Raw genomic sequence first — 15,909 nt, forward strand, 5'->3', positions numbered from 1 at the left:
ACAAGTTTGATACATTCATGAGGTCTCAAGGATACAAAAGAAGTAATTCTGATCACTGTTTGTATATCAAAACGGCAAGTGATGGATCTCTTCTATTGCTGATTTTGTATGTTGACGACATGCTTATTGCGGGTAAAACTGTCACGGAGTTGGATGCATTACAGCAAAGCTTAAAGAATCGCTTTGACATGAAGGATCTTGGTTATGCTAATCATATTTTGGGCATGCGTATCTCTCGAGATAGACCTAACCGGCGTCTGTATCTATCTCAACGAGACTATGTTAATAAGGTGCTACATCGTTTTCATATGGATGGGGGAAAGGCACTTGGTACTCCGCTGCCTCCATATGTAAAACTGACTGCACATGACTGCCCAAACACAGATGATATGCGGGCTGATTCCTTATGCATCAGCCGTTGGCAGTTTGATGTATGCTATGGTTGCTACACGTCCGGACATTGCATTTGCGGTGGGAGTGGTAAGCAGGTACATGAGCAATCCTGGCAAAAAGCATTGGGAAGCAGTGAAGTGTATCTTGAGATACTTGAAAGGCACTAAAGACTTGTGCATTTGTTTTGGGAAGAGTGAGACATCTGTGCATGGCTTTACAGATGCAGATTTTGCTGGACATCCAGATTGCAGGAAGTCTACCTCTGGATATGTGTTTACATTCACAGGAGGTGCAGTTTCTTGGATTTCTAGACTGCAAAAATGTGTTGCTTTGTCTACCACTGAGGCTGAGTATGTGGCTGCCGCTGAGGCATGCAAAGAAGCTTTGTGGCTCATGCGTTTGGTAGAAGAGCTTGGCATTAAGTCACCGGTTCCTGTGCTCCACTGTGATAGTCAGAGTGCTATTATGCTTGCAAGGAATCCTGTTTTTCATGCCAAGACAAAGCACATAGAGGTGAAGTATCATTTTATCAGGAGTGTGCTTGATGACAAGAGCATTACACTTGTCAAGGTGCACACAGATGACAATCCTGCAGATCTTTTGACCAAGAGTCTTCCAGCAGAGCGGTTTGCATATTGCCGACAGATGATGGGTGTTGGATGAGTAAGTGCATGATCAGCTGATGTATCATAGTTAGTTGATTCTTTGCTCTCCCAAGGTACATTGCCTTTAGGTGGGAGGTTGTTAGGGAATAAAGGCCTAAGTGCCTTGTACTTATTAACTTATAAGTTAAAAGACTTATAAGTGAGGGGGCCCAAGTGTGAATGGCCCCCTAGTCACTTACTCATATACTCAAAGGTGAAGCCCAAAAGAAATATCGTGACTTTTCCCAAATTTCTACGTTCTCTCTCTCTCTCTCTCTCTCTCTCTCTCTCTCTCTCTCTCTCTCTCTCTCTCTCTCTCTCTCACGTATTCTTCTCTGCGTGTGCTTCTTCTGCGCCACTCTCCTCTTCTCCTTCACTCTCATTGCATAGAGTAGCAAGTGGGCTCTCTCTCCTGCTCCCCCACAAGTTATACGCATTATGTCTGGAATATGGTCGTCGATTGAAAAGTGAAATTGAAATGTGTTGAAGTCCTGGCCTTTGAATCTATTGGTTATGGCATGCGGGTGTGTTCTCAGCAAGTGAAGTTGCAACTGTCTCCATCTTTGAACTCATAAGTTATGGCCATTGTCACCTCATTATGCGCCGATTTAAATTTTCTGGTTAAGGTTGCCAAGTCTCAATATGTTGGTTATGATCATTTGTTATGTCTCTGGCATTACGTCTCAAACATGGTCCTCGATTATGCAAATTGTTCCTTGACCAAGGTCACTGCCTATGGTTTCAACTTTTTATTTCAATTCATAGTGCCCGGCTTTGTTGGTTATGGATATGCTTTGAAGGTTATGGTTTACGAATGCATTCTATAAAGGTGAAATTGAAATGTGTTTGTTGGTTATGGCATGCGGTTGCGTTCTCAGAAAGTGAAGTTGCAACCGTCTCCATCTTTGCATCTATATATGGCCATTGTCACCTCATTATGCACCCATTTAAATTTTCTAGTTAAGGTTGCCAAGTCAATATGATGGTTATGATCATTTGTTATGTCTCTGGCATTTATGTCTCCAATATGGTCATCGATTATGCGAACTGTGCCTTGACAAAGGTCACTGCCTATGGTTTCAAACTTTTTATTTCAATTCACAGGGCCCGGATTTGTTGGTTATGGCTATGCTTTGAAGGTTATGGTTTGCAAATGCATTCTGTAAAGGTGAAATTGAAATGTCTTGAAGTCCTGGCCTTTGAATCTGTTGGTTAGGGCTTTGATATGCAACAAGGTTATAGCATGCGATTCTTAGCAGGTGAAGTTGTGACCATCGCCATCTTTGAACTCATAAGTTATGGCCATTGTCACCTCATTATGGGCACATTTGATTTTTCTAGTTAAGGTTGCTAAGTCTCAATATGTAGGTTATGATCATCATTTCTATAGTCACTGGTTATGGTTTTCTACATTCTTTACTTCAATTCTTAAGTCTCTTATGTAGGTATTCTCAGTAGATAGAGTTGCAATGGTCACTCTCCATGTTTATAGGTTATAATCATTACAGCCAGCATGGGGTCAACCCTTATTATTGGCTATGGCCATCGTGACTTGACCATGGTGAATTCGAACTTGTTTAAGGCTATTGTCACCCACATAACCTTAACTCCTCAATGCATGAGACATTGAGACACAATGGATTGATTTGACACAACACTACTCACTTTCCCAACGGTTTGGTACGTCCTCCAAAGCTAAGAGACGTCGATCTAAAAATTGATGCAATAAGTGACCACGCATGGTACGCACACCTTGAAATCTACAGATATCGATCCAAAAATCGATGGAATAAGAGAACTAGCATTAAAAGCTACAAATAACAACCGAAAAATCGATGCAAAAATTGATGTCAACCTCCAAAACCATCCCCACTACTTCAGCCTTAGACACAACACTATTCATTTGCCCAAAAGTTTGGTATGTAAGCCGACATTGAAAACTACAAATATCAACCCAAAAATCTATGCAATAATTGTAATCTATCGTCAACCTCCAAACCCATCTCCACTATTTCAGCCTTAGACACAACACTATTCATTTTCCCAAAAGTTTAGTATGTAAGCAGGCCTTAAAAGCTACAGATATCGATCCAAAAATCGATGCAATAAGTGACCGGGCATTGAAAGCTACAAATATCAACCCAAAAATTGATGCAACCTCCAAACCCATGTGGTCTACTTCAACCTTAGACCCAACCCTACTCATTTGCCCAAAAGTTTGGTATGTAAGAAGGCCTCCAAAGCTACAGATATCAATGCAATAAACGACCAGGCACTAAACGCTCCAAATATTGACCCAAAAATTGTTGCATTGTTGGTTGTCCACCAATTTGGTATGTAAGCAATCCTTGCATGTTCGAAGAAAAGGGAAGACAAAAACTATCACCATACAGAAAGATTGCCTAGCAATGACCATTTAAGACAGCAAGATTTGCTTGCATTTGCAAAGTCCAAAGGCCATACATCACTAAAACTCCCAGTCAAAGTAGTATTAATACAAACATGCATTATGAAGAGACACTTACAATCTTGGATCGGCGTAAACCACCGTATGTACTACTTTGTTATCAAAGAGCAATATTTTCGAAGGGCAAAGAGTGGTGTTATGAGAACCATTTGTTATTGGGATGCAAGGACCCCATCAAGTATTGTGTCATCCCCACATCGAATCGTAAACCTCCTCTCCTCCGTACCAAGATCTCCATATACACATCTAGCCACTTGCCCCCTCTAAATGACATCATTGAAGAGAGTAACATTTCAATTTAGAAGAGGAGATTGTTAAGTATGGAGCTTGATTTACCCCTTGTAATTTTTTGTGTTAAAAATGCACATTTGTAAGGCCCCCATTATGAGGAGAAGCCATTGTGCGTGAAGAAAAATAACTAGCCGGAAAATAAAATCACTCGTCGAAAATCAAAATTTTCACGCCGGAATATTCATTTTTGCCGGAATATTATGGCCAACAGATGGCGGTCAAAAAGTGGTTGGAAAATGACCGGTCGTTTGGCCGGTTGGCTGATGGCCGGTAGTCATTCGCTAGTGGCTGGTGGTCGAAAGTCGATGGCCGGTGCCAGTGGCCGGTAGTCAATGGCCAGTGGCCGGTGGATGGAAGTCAATGGCCGGTGGCCGGTGGCATTCAGAGGCAAAGAACAACCCCAAGGGCACCTCAACAAAATGGCATTTCCGAAAGGATGAACATAACAATCATGGAGCGAGCATGAAGCATGCGGCTACATGCAGGCCTACCGCTTGAGCTTTGGGCGGAAGCTGTAAGTACGTTATCAATCGGTCACCTTCAACATCATTGGATTCGTGCACCACACCAGCACAAGACAAAGCACAAACACACCAAATTGCACAAACAATGAATACGCCGGAAGTACCAGCTATGAAGATAGCACAACTTCAAAAAGAACTAGCTCTGTCTCAAGAGCTACTTAACATAGCACAACAAGTCATATCATCAGGCATTGAACAGATGCCAACATCAGATATGGAACCCTCTCAGATGGGGGGAGTTCAAACACAACAAAAAGACCCTATATCTTCAAGAGTGGGATTAAGAAGTCCAGCTTTACAAGAAGCAGTGTCCTTTTCAGGAACCCAAGTGGAATTTCAAGAAGCATTGGAAGATGCCGAGCCGGAGGAGAAACCACTGGAAATTCACAATGCCCAATGTAGAAGGTCAGGTCAAGATGTCATTGTGGTCGACAAATACGATAGGCACTATGAAATAGCCGATGTGAAAAATATGGATGAGTTTAGCATTGGGCAACATGTAAGTCACATACTTGGACCCCGTCCAAAAGCACCATCAAGGGAAACAGAAAACAAAGATTCGGTTCGATCTTCACCCTCGGTGCAGAACTCGCCAAAATCAACTCGGAAACATAGCCCTAAGGCTATGCAGAAGCCCCATGTCAAAGACCATATACTAATGGAAGAATTAGCATTACAACTGCTAGAAAGCATGGATAGTGATTTGATTTTGTATGCAAGCAATAATGGAAGCTATTTTCAGCTTCTCAAGGACAAGACAATGAAGGATAAAGAGACAAAGCCAGTGGATACACCTAAGTCAGTCGTAATCTACAGGTTCATGCATGCAAAGAAGAGGTCATATCTGTATCTAGATACCACAGGAAACCATTATAAGCAGTATTATGGAGAGCTGCCTCGTCCAAAGGGTGCACATGTTGAGATAACAACATATTGCGACCAATGTGCCATTGGTCATTTAGTGAAGGACTACCTAGCAAAGCTCTACATGGAAAAGAAGAAGCAACAAGCCAAAAGCAAAGTTCAGACAGTGACAACAAGGGAACGGAAGCAAGAATCCCCAACAAGATCTCCGGAAAAGAAGCAGATCTTGTCGCAGAGCACAAAAGATAGGCTCAAGAAACAGTTGCTTGAATTCAAGGGTGTCAACGACATTATCATAGAGAATCAGGCTTTCAAAAAAGATCAATTGAATCAACTGATTCAAGATCGCTTAAAGAACCTCAGTGAGGACAAGTCAAAGCATCCACAAGGTGATGAAAATGACGCTCGCAGTTCAAGGGTTGAGAGCAAAAGAAGCCAAGATTTTGACGATAGTGAGCCAACACCAGAAGAGGTGGCAGAGGTAACAAAAATTCTTAGTGCCACGTCACAAGTGGAAGACATGCAAATAGAATCAATGGATGAAGTTGAACGTCTACCAAATAAATTCTCTACTGTGGACTCTTCATTGGTGATTGAACAAATCAAAGAGTATGAGAAGCTAAAAGAAGATGTAACTGAAGACATAGAATGCACAGAAGAACAGGAAATGACTGAGTCCAAGATTGACTACCAAGGACAAGAAATATAGAATATGAATGAATATTTTCAAGAAGAGACTCTACAAAAACCCATGGAACAATGGAAACCAAAGGCCACGGCGACCATTGATCAGAAGAAGACAGTCAGCCTCAACATCCTGCTACACAAGCTTCAGAAGATTTCCAAGAAAAAAAGTCACCATTGAATTACCTTCAAGTGCTAGAAGCAGTAAATAGTAATAGAGAGCTTCTGAAATCAAGAATCAAGGCGTCACAGTCAGAAACTAGCAATGAACACCAACAAGCAGCTACAACAATAGATAGTGAGCACTTGGGACATGCTACAACCAGTCAAATGACAAAGAAGTTAAACATACAAGAGGATGACAAAGCTTCCAAGGCACAAAAGTCCAAGAAAAGTACCAAAAGCAAAGAGGACATCAGTTACTTGGCAGCCAACAAGAAGATTAAATTCTCGTTGGATGTGCATGAGAAACTGAAATTCAATTTTATAGCAGACATAAATTGCACTGCCACGACTAATGTCATGTCTTATGGGTTGTGGTTACTTCTAGATAAACCAGAACTGTATGAAATTAAGTACAGGTTCCTATATCACATGGAATAGCCGTCACAAGTTTAGGGATTGCAAAATCTACCCTTACACTACGGTCAAAGGTAATCAAAGACAAATTCCTAATGGTGGACTCTCAAAAAATGAGTACACACTTGATTTTGTCCAAGCAATGGGCGAAAATGTTTGAAGAAGCACCTGAATCTTCAACAGTGGTTAAGCCTACGACAACTCAAAGATCTTCGGCCACTATCGACAAAGGAAAAGCTAAAGCAAGTGAAATAGTGTTCTGCAACCCAAATCCTTCACTTCAGTCAGAGTCTTTAGCCCAGCCAATTCACGTACACGAAGAAGCCTCTACATCAAAAGCCAAGCCCTCGATAACACAATGGAAACCAAAGCGCAAAGTCTATCAACCAAAGTTTCTATCGCAACAAAGCCTCCACAAAAGGAAGAAACACGTCAACCAAGTGTTAGTATTCAAGGAGTACATCAAGGACAAAGATCCAATTTGGGTACCAGCATCAAAAGAACCACGACAAGCAAAAGTCACAGGTTGGATAGCATCAAACAGTTCAATCACTACTCAAGGCTACTATGATGAGAACATCAAAGTATGGGTCAAAAAACTAAAGGTAACAGCTTGGACATACCCAGCATGTGGTATCTCTTCACAACAAGATCAACAGGGCATCAAGCGCAGGTCTAACTGTTCATACAGGAGTAAAAACAGGTACAGGAAGAAGAAGCAAAGACCTTCCAAGCAACAAACATTGAAGCAGTTGTGGGTACCAAAGTCAGAGCTCTGCGGTGAAAATACCCCACAACGTCAAGCTAAGGTCACACAGCAAGCAGTGCAACGAATGATCCCAGTCAAGCTACTGGAAGCACAAGGATACTATACAGATAACACTCAAATTTGGTTGCCAAAGATTAAAGCTTCCCCTGAGATCATGAAGAAAACTCATGTAGCACAACGTGCCCAACAACGACAACCCAACTACACAACCATGAGTGCTACAACTCCAAGGTGGATCCCTCGTCATTTACTACAGGAGCAAGGCTTTTACAAAGGTAACAACAATATTTGGACACTGAAGCCAAAGGACCATCAAGTCGAACAAGCAACAAGGCAAGTGGAAAAGCAGGTCACACAAGGACCAAGGACAACTTGGATTCCAAAACCTATAGCCGGAACTCAACAACAGAGGCCCACAACTAGTCTACAGCCTCTTATCAACAAAGGTAAAGCAAGGATACAAGAAGAAGTCACAGTTTTAAAGAACACAGTCTGGAAGAAGACTTCATCAACCATTGCTTCAACCTCAAAACCTCTCACCACGCAACATCAGTGTGCTACCAAAGCATGAAGAGCAGGTATTTGACAAAATGGCATCACAAAACCAAACCAAAGAGAATGGCCTAAACCTCAATAGCATATGGAATTGGATTTCAGGACGTGATCAGGTAAGTCCAAGTCGCCATTAAAAATACATGGCATAAGAGTCTAGAGTCGGGTAGCTGAGCCACTAAATGAGCAAAGTGTCAGATCCAAGCTTCAAGTCTAATATTTTCTCTGTGGTCTATGAGTCTAGCTAATAGATATAAGCTCAAGCTGGAGAGTTGAGCATACATAAAATCATGTCACTCATGCTGGAAGAGGTGAGCATAAGAGTCAAAGTCTACTATTTTAAATGGTGGAATGGCAGAGTAGTCCAGAAAACACTCACGCACATGAACACAGTGAGGAGAGTGGAAAAAACTTCGTCGACAAAAACCCTTCTTGTGAGTAACGGCAGCTCTTGAAGTCAAATATATTTTTGCTTTTCTAGCTACGTCCACTCCTGGAAGCACCCATTCAAACTTTTCTTGCACAAAATATTGTTTCCCATGCATCTATCTGTGCAAGCATATACAATGTCCCATCATTGGACATTTGCATTTGACATGATTTGTGTTCCACCCATGCACTTACACAACAAAATGACGATGACGAAGCGGTAACAGGTTTCATGAGCATTTGCTCAACAACAATGACTTTGACTTCAAGCTACTAACACTTATCCAATGTATATCAAGTCAATAATAGTAGCCATACGGCCATAAGTACTTTAACTCAACAAAACTCGGTTACATCAAAACATAAGTACATATAGCCTCACATTTAATTGTGACTAAAGGTATTTTTTTCCACTGGGTTTTTCCCTTTAGTCCTATCCAGGTATCCAAGACCTTCATTTTGTAATATATGCCACATTTTATTTTTCTTATAAAAACACAGAAAAGCAGACCAACGACATCCCCAAACAACTACATGCTCATCAACTAGAAGATCAAAGGGGAACGGCCCAGAAAAAATTCAAAAAGGGTTCAAGATTACAGGTACACATGCAGGATGACACCCAAAGAACAAACAATACAGAGCTGCCAAGATAAAGGCTTGCTGCAACAACAAACCTCACTCGACTTATTCACGCTACAACAACCAATCGGAGGGGGAGAGCTATGGCTTCAACTACACTGCATGTACAAGAAAAAGGTAACTCTACAACATACAAAGCATCTGGTAGAAGCAACTGCAACAACAAAAGCTTCAACCAACACCAAAACATGAAGCACTTGTCAAGGCCACTGCAGACATAGGGTCTTGTCGGGGACGACAAGACTTCGGAGGGGGAGAGTGTTGACAGGTCAACCTTTCAACAACGCTTCCACAAAGATTCCATGAAGATTCCTCAAAGATTCTCTAAAGATTCCAAATAAAGATGCTGATGAAGTGATGAAGATGAAGATGAAGATGGATACTGTAATGTGAAGATACAAGCTCATGGACATCATCAAATATTTCGTTGTTATCATTTTGAGCCATTACGCCCACTTTTGTAATGTTTACTGGAACTTCATATTTTAAGTCGACAATTGTATTTTGGCCACAAATGCTTGTTGGATGAGCGAAGCCAGCTCTCACAGTGTTGTAATTAAGCTCTATAGAAGCCTAGGGACAAATCAGGTCATTTTGGTCTGACATTAGGTTTTCTAAGGCTTAGTATATAAGCCAAAATCTAAAGCTTTGTAAAGGGGACTTCGAATACTCTGATCTTCTGTGTCGTTGGGAGACCGCGAGAGAGTGAGAGAGTGTGTGTGTGTGCTACAGGAGCTACGATGGTCGGAATCGCAAACGGAGAGTAGCATTGTGTTGCTCATGAGGGAGCTATGCGTTGATGCTTACATCACGCGCGTTCGTCTGTGTTTTGGCAGATTCACCCGCGAGCTACTTATGGAGTTTCGGTGAGTAAATGTTGTCCGTTTTTGCATTTCAGCATATCCACACGATCAGAGTGAGTAGAGATACACATTAAGCACTTTAGTTTTTGGAAACGAGGACCTGCAAATTTTGACCAGACATCCTACGCGATTTTGCACCAGGTGTTTAGGGTTGGGATTTTGGTTCATGGACCTTAGGGAGAGCGACCTATTGGTGTTAGTAGGGTCTCCTTCAAGTGATGTGGTGTTTTGAGAATGTCTAATGGGCTTTTGGCTTGCGGTAGCATCATAGGAGACTCTCACATTCACAAAACCGATGGCATGTAGATTTGATATGTCTGTAGGAAGTAGTCATTAGTCGGTCGAGTAGAGGTTGACACCCTTTGCTTGCTTCCACGCGCCTGCGGGTCGAGCTCCATCCTCAGTTGACATTATATGTTAGGTGAGTTCTCGCTATGCTGACGTCCATCGTGGCGTATCCGTCCAACAACAACCCATGTAAAGAGCACTGGCAAGCTGTGAAGTGGATACTTAGGTATCTAAAAGGGACAACAACAAATGCTTTGTATTTTGGAGGAGCTGATATTTTTCTAGAAGGGTATGATGATGCAGATATGGCAGGTGACAAAGATACTCAAAGGAGCACTACTGGCTGTGTCTTCACGGTTGGAGGCACATCAGTAAGCTGGGCTTCAAAGCTGCAAAAACTGGTTTCACTTTCTATCACGGAAGTAGAGTACATAGCAATGACGGAGGCAAGCAAAGAAATTATGTGGCTTCACAGATTCTTAGAAGAGCTTGGATTCAAACAAGACAATTATGTCTTGTACAGGGATATCCAAAGCGCTATCCATCTTGCGAAGAACTCAGCCTTTCATTCAAGGACAAAGCACATTTAGGTGAGATATCACTTCATACGCACTCTTTTGGAAGAGGGACAACTAAAGTTAGGACAGGTGCATACAAGTGAAAATCCTGCAGACATGTTTACAAAGGTGTTCAACAAGGAGAAGTTGAGATTTTGCTCATCTTCAATCGGCATTCAAGGATAAGAAGCTAGGATGGAAAGCAGTCACAGTTTTGGTTTGGAGATTAGTCTCCAAGTGGGAGATTGTTAAATTTGGAGCTTGATTTACCCCTTGTAATTTTTTGTGTTAAAAACGCACATTATAAGTCTCCCATTATGAGGAGAAGCCATTGTGCGTGAAGAAAAATAACTCTCTGGAAATCAAAATTTTCTCACCGGAATATTATGGCCGGACGGTGGTCGGAAAGTGGTCGAAAAACGACCGGTCCGTTGGCCGGTGGCCGATAGTCAATGGCCAATGGCCGGTAGTCAATGGCCAGTAGCTGGTGGTCAGAAGTCAATGGTCGGTGGCCGATGGCCGAATTCAATGGCTGGTGGCCAAATTCAAAAGCGAACTTGTCTTCTCAAGGGCGGCCACACATGGACAGATTGGAGGGTCCGATTTGGACTTATCTACACAAGGGCGGCTACACATGGTTGCCTCTCATGAGAGAGGTTGCTTTTGGCCTATAAAAGGAGGCCATTTCTATACACATTTCACAGTGTGAAGTTGATGCAACAAGGAGGGTGTGAGGTGGTGAGAGTGAAGTAAGGCGGGAGCTCCAAAAGGGTATAATCCGTTTGTAGCCTACTTCTTGTTTTGAAGTACTAAAGCCATTGAGTGGTTGCTTTCCCGTGGACATAGCCCACATTGGGTGAACCACGTATATCGTGTGTACTCTCTCTCTCTCTCTCTCTCTCTCTCTATTCTATAATATCTTGTGTGTGAAAAGTATCTCTCTCCATTAAGTAATCTACTCAATTATCTACTTAGATACGTTATATTTCCTAACAGAGACTCTGAACCGGCTTGCTTAAGTGTCAAGGGCAAGAGAGCATGGCATGTATGGCATGAGTGGCTTTCTCTTGGATCAAGAAAAATACTTTTGCTACAACAATGGAAGTAGAACACTTTAGCTCTCTTTTTGAAGCCTACTCAGCTCCTTCCTCGCTGATGTTTATGTCTTAAAATTCTAGTAGTCTTTGGAGGGACAACTGAGACCAGACCAGCTTCAGCTCCACATCCATCGGCTTCTCGTGCCACACCATGACCAAGCCGATTTTGTGTTACATGTGTTTGGACGTGTCTGATTGAGCCCCTTGCTAGCAAGTCAATGCGCTTTGGGACAATCAGAGTGGAGAGGCAATCCCTTGAGTTGCACAACTGATTAAAGAGAATCAATTTTAGGTCACTATCACACTTCCCCAACTATTCTTCAAAGCTTTGTAAAAGTCATTTCAAGTCCAAGATGCATCCAAGAATCTGGTTATCAATAATGGCTACACTTTCCTCGGCCATGGTGGGTAGCTGGCTTGACATCTCTTGGTACCCCATTGAATCTTGGTTCCCCAACATTGCATCTTGCTCCCTTGCTTGAGCATTGGCCTCCCGCACCACATGGTTGAAGGCATGCATGCTATCAAGAACTGGGAAAATACATAGAAGTTGAGGAAAATGCTTTTGAACTATTGATGCTTTCATTCTGAACCCAGTAAGGACAATCACAATAGCTAGATTGGACGCTCACATGATACCATTGGGAAGGAGATGACATGCTAAGAATTTTGAACAGCAAAGTGCTTTCCTCTATCACTTGAAGGGTGGTAGGATCAGCCTCAAACCTAGCCTCAAACCTTTCAGAATTGCCTCACCACTTGCTAATCTAGATGTGTGCTGCTTGCTTGACCCAACTCAATTAAAACGCGTAGAATCAGCTGCCACAAGTTTAAACACAAGAAATTAGGAGTTGGCATATACAATAGAATACGATGTTACAAACTCCAAAACCAATCAACTCTTACCAATCTCTTGCTTTTGCTTAAAGAACTCAAGCAAGGTTCCTCCGATGTAGGTGCCTGCAATGAATCACCCACAAGTGCATGCAAAAGGACAAGTATCGATCTATTTATCTTTGCATCAAGCAAAGTATACTTGATATAGTGCCATAATCATTCAACCATGTTTGTAGTGTCCACATTCCCATGTACAAATAGATGCCCAAACTTTGGCCACCTTGTTTGCCACATGCATGTGCTGCCACACCAACCGTTTGTCACGTAACGCTGGATGTTTTCATGCGTTGATGTATCTAGCAATTGTCTATATCCCATATTAAAAATCTCCTCAATTGGTGCTTGCATTAGATTTGATAAGTGATTATAGACGTCGGCTTGCTTGTCCTTAGGGACCTATAAAATGATTTCAACAAGTTGGTTATTAATATTGATAGTAGCCCTTGACACACCAAAGGAACCAAAATCTATGCAACAACTACAACAACTGCATACCTACGGCATTAAGTTCTCCACCCATGCCTTCTTGACATGGAACCAGCATAGTAACACATGGCATGCAACTTGTTTTGAGTTGCCGGCTTCATCTTCTCTCTAGCAATGAGGATCCACATTGACCACCATGAGATCACTTCCAGCTCTTGTTGATTCTTGTCAATGACAATAGTTGCAGGACAAATTTTGCCTAGCCTTGCAAATTAGACCAGCTTGAAGGTCAACTCCAAAGCCACTTTTTATTGATTAGTGCCCACATCGCTCGTGCATAACGTTAGCCATATTGGCATCCCTACACCAATTTGGTTGGGCAAGACTGCAACATAAAGCGGTAACCCAAAGTTTTGAATGTGCTATCCACTACCCAAGAGTTATGATGAGAGAAACAAATAGAAATTTCAAGCATGTCCTCATCTTGAATGAAAAGAATAAAGGTCTCTTGCATTCATCATCTGCCCTCCGGTTGTACGGTTGGACAAATATGACCTACAAGCAAGCGCATGCCCATGAACCAAAAAGCATGAAAACTGTGACTAGATGTTGAGCTTTGAATGGTACCTTCTTCAAATCTTGCAAGCAAAGTGCTTTCATAAGTATTGCAATCCAATAATGCTCTGCATATTCTCCTACAGTAAGGCCAAGAGATGCAACATAATATAGATTTGCAAAGAGTTACTCATAAAATGATACTATTCAACCCTTGAGATGCTTTTGGAGAGAGTGAAATACCTTATGTGCGCATCCGGTGTAGCAACATTCACACTTCTTTTGGTATCATGAAGAACCGATAGATCACACGATCAAGTGAGATGCATGATCCATGTGAAGGTGCTCCTTTGACTTTGACTCTTTTTGCAACATGCCGGCAAGTGCCTATATCCTTCTTGCAACATGCAATTACAGATGGATGCATTGGCAGGTGAAAAAGGTCCACACAAGAGCCAGGTACATGTCCCTCGTGAGTACCTTGGACTTTGATAATCACCTTATCAAATTCTTCAAAGCGTTGGACCACCACCTTGAATCCACATCCCCGCCTTTTGGATTTTCGATCTCGTCGCTTGTCTGTACCTTTTCATTGAATGCTACCCCATCGATGACACATGTATTCTTGCACACACTTGCTTAATCCATGCCTCTTTGTTGATCTGACCAAGACAAACCTTGTCTGATGCTTTATCATGATGTTTACCAATTGTGGCTCCACTTGGGATAGGGTTGTCTCAATCGATGTGCTTGAAGTAGTAATAGACCCAACTACAAGTAGTAACTACAAAGCATGCCAAGAGGAGACATCATGGGAAATAGGTTTCTCTTCCAACAAACAACCACAGGCAATTACCAAATCTCTTATGTAGTCATGAGATATCCCATGTTCTCTCATGTCAATGCACCATTCGTTCTTGATTGCGTTAATAGTGGTAGCCACTCCCAAGTGTTTCTCATCCTTGAGGGACAATGGGCTACACGTACAATGCATGCCCAATCTTCTATGTATGAAATTTTTAGGCTTGATGATTTCATTTGCAAGTAGAGTTGTTGTGAGGTGGTAATTGGGTAGAGGGAGATATCATCTCTCATTCTATTCCACCTCTTTAGACTCATCAAACCTCTCACGTCATGTGCTTTTAGAATTGAAAGCGACATTGTGACTACCCCAGTCAAATTCTTCACCACCATTAAGAAGTACATCTTCTCATCAAATGAGAAGAATGTGTTTGATAAGTATTGTAATGCATCTAAGGAATCCCCCAAGTCCTCAACATTAGGCAATGGATCCATACAAACATCCATCTCATCCCCAAGATTATAGTGTTCCAAAAATCCATATTGATCTAGATCATCATCGCTTGATTCACCCTCCATAGTAGTCACAAAACCAAGGTAATCTTTAAACAAAAGATTGGTTGCATTGTTGGCTTGATGCACCTGCAAGAGCATAACAGTGCCAGCCTAATGATTTTAACCCCTTGCAAGCAACCCAACTAACCCAACTTGCTGATATTAAACATGCACACATTAGTGAGACTTTGGTAGACAAAGAGATTGGCAAAATAGTGGAGACATTAGATGCTTATTGCAATGCACACACGAGGGAGAGACATTTGTAGAAAAAAAGATCAAAATAGAACCTGGTTGACATTCCTGTTGGACTCCAGTGTGTGTAGCCTCATTAAAGGTACTTTTTTCTTTCCCAAGCTGTTCTTTCTCAAACCCTAAACAAGCACCCAGATGGTGCCCCTCCCAAACCCTAAAACTTACTAGCCATTACTGAGGAGCAACAATAGATTTACTGGACAACCCTCTCTTTGACAGGCACACTTTGCATCCAGCCCCATATTTTGCAACAAGCAAGGAGGGTGGTCCTGCACCAAAGCTAGTGCACAACGTTCACAATTTCAAAAATGGGCCCCGCACCCAACGCAAATCCAAATTTTTTTCCAGATCAGCCACGATTTGCATAGCTCAGCCCCGCCATGCCACCTAGCCGCGCCACATCAGCAGGCCTGTCCGCATTTACCAATTTTTTCCAAGTTTACTTTTTATGCTGACGTGGAGCGCCAAGATCCCCTCTCCCTTTGCGCCCAACTTCCCTACCCTTGATCCCATCGCTCGCCCTTCCCTTAAGACCCTGTGGAACTTAGTCCTGAGGGATGTAGATGAACAAAAGGATGTTGGATCAATGGGGCAGTTTGCAAAGACTTTATATTTCTTAGTCGTTTTAATTTCATTGAAATTGCAGAGTGTGTATGCTCACAAAGTAGTGTTTTTTCAAGAAATGAATTTGCAATTAGACTTGCCACTTTACACATGTTCTCTTTGCACAAGTGTATTAACATATCACGATCTTCATCTGTCCCCAAGAAATGACCT

The 15,909-nt window shown here is 42.0% G+C and overlaps 2 pseudogenes; both read right to left on the reverse strand.

Annotated features, from left to right (window-relative positions):
• Positions 1–11,683: 11,683 nt before the first annotated feature.
• On the reverse strand, positions 11,684–12,302 carry LOC147416963 (uncharacterized; annotated as a pseudogene).
• Positions 12,303–13,327: 1,025 nt separating this feature from the next.
• Positions 13,328–14,976, reverse strand: LOC147416964 (uncharacterized; annotated as a pseudogene).
• Between the last annotated feature and the right edge of the window lie 933 nt (positions 14,977–15,909).

Source organism: Adiantum capillus-veneris, unplaced genomic scaffold (assembly GCF_014529385.1).
Source record: "Adiantum capillus-veneris isolate H3 unplaced genomic scaffold, ASM1452938v2 Hic_scaffold_33, whole genome shotgun sequence".
Classification (NCBI taxonomy): domain Eukaryota; kingdom Viridiplantae; phylum Streptophyta; class Polypodiopsida; order Polypodiales; family Pteridaceae; genus Adiantum; species Adiantum capillus-veneris.